At 40.2% G+C, this 6,514-nt stretch overlaps 1 protein-coding gene across 1 annotated transcript in view; it reads right to left on the bottom strand.

Moving 5' to 3' along the window:
• The window catches only part of HMGA2 (high mobility group AT-hook 2), a 147,347-nt gene that overhangs the window by 44,365 nt on the left and 96,468 nt on the right, over nucleotides 1-6,514 (bottom strand). The window lies entirely within an intron of this gene.

The following is a 6,514-nucleotide window of genomic DNA, read 5'->3' on the forward strand; positions in this document are numbered from 1 at the left end:
GACTATAGGTACCTGCTTTCTGCAATCCTGCTCAAGGCTCCTCTGCATTCACCCATTGTTATGAAAATCAGACAAGAGCAGAATAGGAAAAGTGGGTCAGCATATATTTGGTTTTCCAATAGGACCACTACCATTTTTTTTTAAAAATTAGGTATTTTGCTTAATTTACTTTTGCTTTCTTTTGAGCCAAGAGCTCATGGACTACTGCTGTATTTTCATTAGTGATACAGTCTTATGTATCATTTAACAAGTACACCAAAATGCCTAATGTATATGTTAGGGTGAGTAATAAAGACTGGTTTCTCAGGGCGCCAGTCCATATTTTTTATAGTGCTTTCTGTCTTCCATTTTCAGGACTTAGCGAGTCTATGCTGTGTAATGTTCCCAAAGGGATGTGGCTATAAAATGTGTGAGGTCTGATAAATGTTCTTATCTGAGGTTTGCCCATCTTCCGTGGGAAAATTCTATCAGATGAAACAAGACTGTCTAGACCCTTTTCTTTTTCATCCTGCTGAGAGATTTACCAGAACTGTACCCCTTCCCTCCTGCAGAAACATTTTTTTTACATCTCAAGGTGCTTTGAAAATTGCAGTCAGCCCACTGGTATCTCTACCTCTACAACATCGTTGATCTCACTCCTAAAAATAGGAAGTACTGCCAGGAAATGGATGCAAACAATTCTTACATATTTAATAAAATAAGTAACATTGTTACCTTTTCCAGCTATTTCTCTGTTGCCCTTATAGGAGCATCTGTGGTAGAGCATTTTAAAGTTACATACAGATGTCATCCATAAGACTATTTTCGGAGTCTCCAGCCTCCTGAAATTTGTCAACACCATTCATCTTGATCTTTACCAAAATCTGAGTTTTGTTTCTTTTCTTAAAAGTTTGAGAAAAGTGCATTTAGGTGTTTTTAAAGCATAAGAAGGTGAAAATTACATTTTTGATGTTTTCAAGGGCCATTTTTCTTATTTATGCCATCACTGCATACAAAGTGGTTGAAAATAAAAAAGTTGAAATTTTCCAAGCATTCAGCATAAAAAATCTTATAGATTAACTACATAACTATTTCCCAGTATCAAAATTAATTAAACGCCACCACCAAGTTTTCTCACCAGCCCTGCTTTCGTTTCCCATGTGCACATTTCTCCTTTCTAACCAAGCTCCACTTCTCTTTATAAGTCCTTCCATCACAAAATCAAAGGAACATGTGATTTCCCTCCAGAACGACACTGCCTTTAATTCATCTGCAAATGCTGACAGGTACTCTTACGAAAATGGAACCAAAAAGAGGTGAAGGAAAAGATAGAGAAGCATATTTCAAATCATTTCGACCCATTTCTTCATTTTGCTAAGATTAGGAAGGACATTTTGTGGAGTTAAGTCAGAAGGCCATTTCACAAGCACTTCACAAGGGCATTTCACAAGAGGGTCTTTGAGAGACAAGACAGGGGTTTGAGTAAATTACTTAGAAAATCCAAGTTTAAAGCCTCTTCTGAATGAAGAATGGATGTTTTAGTTTGACTTATCAAAACTGGACGTTTTAACTGACTAAATTTCTAGATAATTCTTCATTTTTTAGAAATTACTGAAAACATGCTTTCTTTCTCTCTACCTGTTATCAAGTATAAAGTAAATGCTTATAGAATTGTATTAGTTACTAAAGAGATACACAACAGTAGTTCTTGTCTTTGCTAAGAAACTTAAAGTTTCATCGCAGAGACAAGATGAATGTCAAAGAAACAACTAGAGATACGAACAAAGTAAGGGCCAAACCCACAGATCTAGGGCTCCATAATTGCACACTCCAGGAAACCCCGGCCTTCTTCAGTCCTTACTGCTCTTTCCTTTCCCCTTCCGTCTCTTCCTTGTCCTTCTTTTTCTCAATTCCTGTTCTCCCTTCTGCCTGTTTTATGTGTTTGGCCTGTCAGTGATGCTCACAGGCACTGCTGAGTACTCTGCTTTATGAAAACGCCCATGTTTCTATATCTGCTTACTTGCTTGATTCATTCATTCACTCATTCCTTCCCTCATTCGTTAAACCAACACTATCTTATAAAGCTCTGTACTAGAGAGCATGGAGGAAACTATCCAGACCAGACCCAGATTCGGCCTTGGTTTCACCTCTCTGCAGTCCTAGCTTTTGTCATTTGCTTTTATGGAAGCTGTCAAACACCATGGCTTCTAACTGAACTTCTTAGCGACTCCCCCGTTCCAGGGATCTCTGTTGCCTTCTCAACATTCTCACGGCCTCAGTGGCAGGGACCTTAGGCCCTGGGACTCCTCAGATATTTCTGTCTGCTTTTTCTTCCTTCTTTTAACTTCTCCCCCTCCCTACATGCGTTACCACTTAGTGCCCCCAGGGCTCAGCCAGGGGTTCCTAGCTCATCTTTTCCTTCTCTACTTATTCCCTTAGTGCAGCCATAAGGATTCAATTACCACCTATACTCAGATGAGCCCCAGATCCCCATCTTCAGCCCTGACCCTTCTTCCTCTTTTCAGTCCCTTATTTCTCAATGTCTACAAAATATATAGGCTAGACATTTCATTGCCATATAAAATAAACATGTCAAAACCAGATTTTATTCTCTCGCCGCCCAAAGGCGCCTCTGCGGGCTAACTCACCGGGAGCGGCCCAAGTGCCGCTGCCCCAGCTACCAAGGTCTGCCTTCACCAGCTTCCTCTTTCTATTTGTTGTCCACTTTTCCCTGCATCCTTCCCTCAATTCTTCTACTAAGCCCTACTAACTCTTTCTCTCTATTATTTTCCCAGACCTAAGCCTTCAAGGCTATTTCCATAGCCAAATAACTCTTCTGGATATTAACTATCTCAAAGTCAAAAAACATAAATTAATACACTCAAAAAAGTAATAAACAGGAAAACTTTCTTGGGATATGCTGCACATCCTAAGACCGATCAGGAATAGTTCCTGTCACGTGTTTTCTAGTGATTTATAGAGCATTAAAAAAATGCTTCAAGCTGGAGTTATATGCGTATTGTTTAAGCTTTTCTATTTACTTAATAGTTGTTTTTATATTATGTTCCCAGGGAGGTACTGGCCTAGCAGACACATTAGAAATAAATGCGGAAAAATGCAGACAAGATTAATTTAACAATGGAATTGCAAGCATATCCATCAAAAGACCTATCTGCAGTCCAGTACATCATGCTGTCAGGAAATTTTGCCTCTGGCTTAACTTCAAGTTTTCCACTTCTTAATCTTCATCCCTTTTTACACATTTTTTTATATTAAAGTATTCTTCTACCCCCTTGAGATGAATGTAAGAATACCTATCAGTTACTGAACATGGGACCAGCTTCCTGAGACTTGCAGCTTCATTGACCACCAGAATCAATTTGGCTGAGCCCTGGAAAATGTAATGGTCCACCGTACTCCCTCACTGTTCTATGGGGGACTTGTCCAAAGTTGTGGGCCTAGTATAAAAGGATCTTCTTTTCTGGCAAGGATGACAGCACGGTATTCCTCTTAAAACGACTGGACTCTCACCTCCTTTGAAGGTTATTAGTGTGTAGATTATCTAAGACTGATGGTTACCCATTACCCCTTTCCCTCCAGCACCCTGGGTTAGGTCATTTAGATGCTCAGTTAAGTCATCTCTAGAGGCGTGGTAGAGAAGAGGGGGAAGTAAAGTTAATATGAATTAACTATCTAGATTTTGCCAATTTGCTATTACCAAGAATCTGTTAATAGAATGAAATTTTTGGCAAAATCTATTTGGGTTAATATCCAAATGCCCAAAATTTAAACCCAAAGAGTAATTCCACACACACACACACAAAAGTGTAAGTCAAGACAGGCATTCAAAGGTGCATCCAAAGAAATAGCTGGAACTGGTAGGAGTCATGGCAGCCCATCTGAAGCTGGGAATGAAATGTTACTGACAAACTGCACAGAAGATAAAAGATACAGGAAAAGACCAATGGAATGAGAAAGGAAGGTCATGTGATATTACATGGGCACTGAAGAGACAGAAACAGTGAATACTTTTTAAGTATCTGTTTTATGAAATCAAACCACACCAGAGCCACACTGTGATTTCTGCAAAAAGGTGTACAAGAGTGTACTGTACAAGAGTGACTAGAGTTCAGCCCACCCTCTACTCTCTAAGCTGTCCCCCTCTAGGCTCTGCATGTGCCCAGAGTGAGTACCTTTTTCAAATTTGCACAAGGGTGCCATATGGAATGGCACTGAAACTGCATCTTGGGATGCAGACTTCAGTTGGAAACCTAAGAAAGAATAACCGAGTGTTTTGAAATGATCTGAAGGACACCCGATTGGTTTCTATATGAAGAAAGCCACACATAAGGTTCATAGATGTAATGGACAGTTCCTCAAGGTGAAAATAAGATCAAGAGCTACCCTGGACTCCTCCAATGACAATTAAGTGACTTCTTTTGATACTGTTTCCCAGAGATGTTTTCTTCTTGAAGCTGGTTCTTGGCAGTAGATTGTCCCGTGGATACGACATCAGGGTGGGGCGTATGGCATGAATACCTCAGAACAGATCTAGTGATGAAACACTAATAGACATTTTTTAGACCAGGTGCGATGGCTCACGTCTGTATTCCCAGCACTTTGGGAGACCGAGGTGGGTGGCTCACCTGAGGTCAGGAGTTCGAGACCACCCTGGCCAACAAGGTGAAACCCCATCTCTATTAAAAATACAAAAATTAGCAGGGTGTGGTTGTGGGTGCCTGTAATCCCAGCTACTCAGGAGCCTGAGGCAGGAGAATTGCTTGAACCTGGGAGACAGAGGTTGCAATAAGCTGAGACCGTGCCACTGCACTCTAGCCTGGGCAACGAAAACAAGACTCCCTCTCAAAAAACAATAACAACAACAAACAACCAAGACATTTTTTAAAAAGCATGTTGCGGGGGGATGAATAAAGATAATTATTTCAAATGATCAACATTGTGTTCAATCCTAGGCTCCATAAGTGCCAGAAAATAGTGACCTGATGTAGAGAAGAGTACAACGAAAGGGAAGAGGAAGGGTAACCAACACTTTTTAGAGCACTGATGACACATCAGGAACACCACACACATCAGCTGTGATGAGAACCCTGTGAGACAGGTCCCATGAACTCCACCTGACAGATGAGGGAACTTATGTTCAGAAGTCATGAGCTCTGAGTGAGGTCAAACAGCTTAGTGAGTAACACAGCCCAGATTCAAACCTAGGTCTAACTACAAAGCCCATATTCTTTCAATTACACCCTGCTGCTTATTAAAAGGCTGAATAATACGCCTTATGAGAAAAAGTTAAAGGAAGTTCTATAACTCATGCTTGACAAAAAAGACTGAAAAGTGATATAATGTTTTTGAAGTACTGTCTAGGAAGGACTAACCTAAAGGATGGTAACCAGCTGTTTTGAAACGGGCTCTGAAGAAGAATAGGAAATGGGCTTCAACTGCAACAAGACAGCAAGTTTCCTTACCAGCAAGATTGCACTTATTTGACTCAGTGGCTGAGGAAGACTGTGGAATCTTCTTCCTATGCAGAAGTCAAGATGACTGACCCCGGAGAAGAGCGGAGCAGTGAAGTTTGTTTAAAATGGGGAAGATCACTGAAGGAGTTGACCAGAAAAAAGGAAGGAGAGGCAAACTGCTACAGAATGGTACAAAATGGCAGAAGGAATGGTGGAACTGAAGAACTGTTGGATGGAGAACTATACAGAAAACAAGAGACTCATGATTATAAGTAATTAATTAATAATGTCTAGTGTAACTGTGCTTGTGGAGTAAATTCCTACCACATCTCCTCTGAAGGTATTTTCAAACAATATAGACTTTTTATCTGAATGGAAGAATTTAAGAGTGGTCCTGCCTCAGAGCAGGGACATAGAAGTGCTAAAGGACTGCTTTGAGAGTTTTTGTCATCCTTAAAACAGCTTCTTTTTTAACTTTATATTTATATAGATGAACAATGTTCTCATTTTGGAAACTAAAATGCCCCATTCGGCATGATCATCCTATGACAATCCACAGTTTAGACTTGTGAAAACTGTGGGCCACAGACGAAGAGGGACTCATCCAGTAAATAGCTGATGGAGCTATGGCTTGACATTAAATCCAGGAAGAGATTCCAAATCCAGGATTCTTTCCAGAATCATAATCTATGTTTTCAAACACATTCTGAGGGTTGGCTGTCTGTGAACAACACCTCCTCAGGTTGTTCCTTTAACTTCAATGTGAATCACTTATAACTGCTAAATAAAACTGATAATTCAGCATGAACAAGACAATGCAAAGGACTCAAGTATCCAGGACTCCCCTGCCACTCTACAGATCAGAGGAAATGAGTTTCAGAAGGGTTCTAGACAGAGCAGAAAGCAAGGTCCAGAAGCTTTTGTTCTTTATTCTGCTGAGGCCCACTTTGAAGACTGCTCCCAGGGGACATTATTTCTTTCATTTGTCTATTCATTCATTCATTTATTTAAATTTAAAATACATGAGGTCACACTTTTGGCCTATTTTGCAGCACAGAAAA

The sequence above is a fragment of the Rhinopithecus bieti genome, unplaced genomic scaffold (assembly GCF_001698545.2).
Source record: "Rhinopithecus bieti isolate Rb0 unplaced genomic scaffold, ASM169854v2 scaffold_5924, whole genome shotgun sequence".
In the NCBI taxonomy this organism is placed as follows: Eukaryota; Metazoa; Chordata; class Mammalia; order Primates; family Cercopithecidae; genus Rhinopithecus; species Rhinopithecus bieti.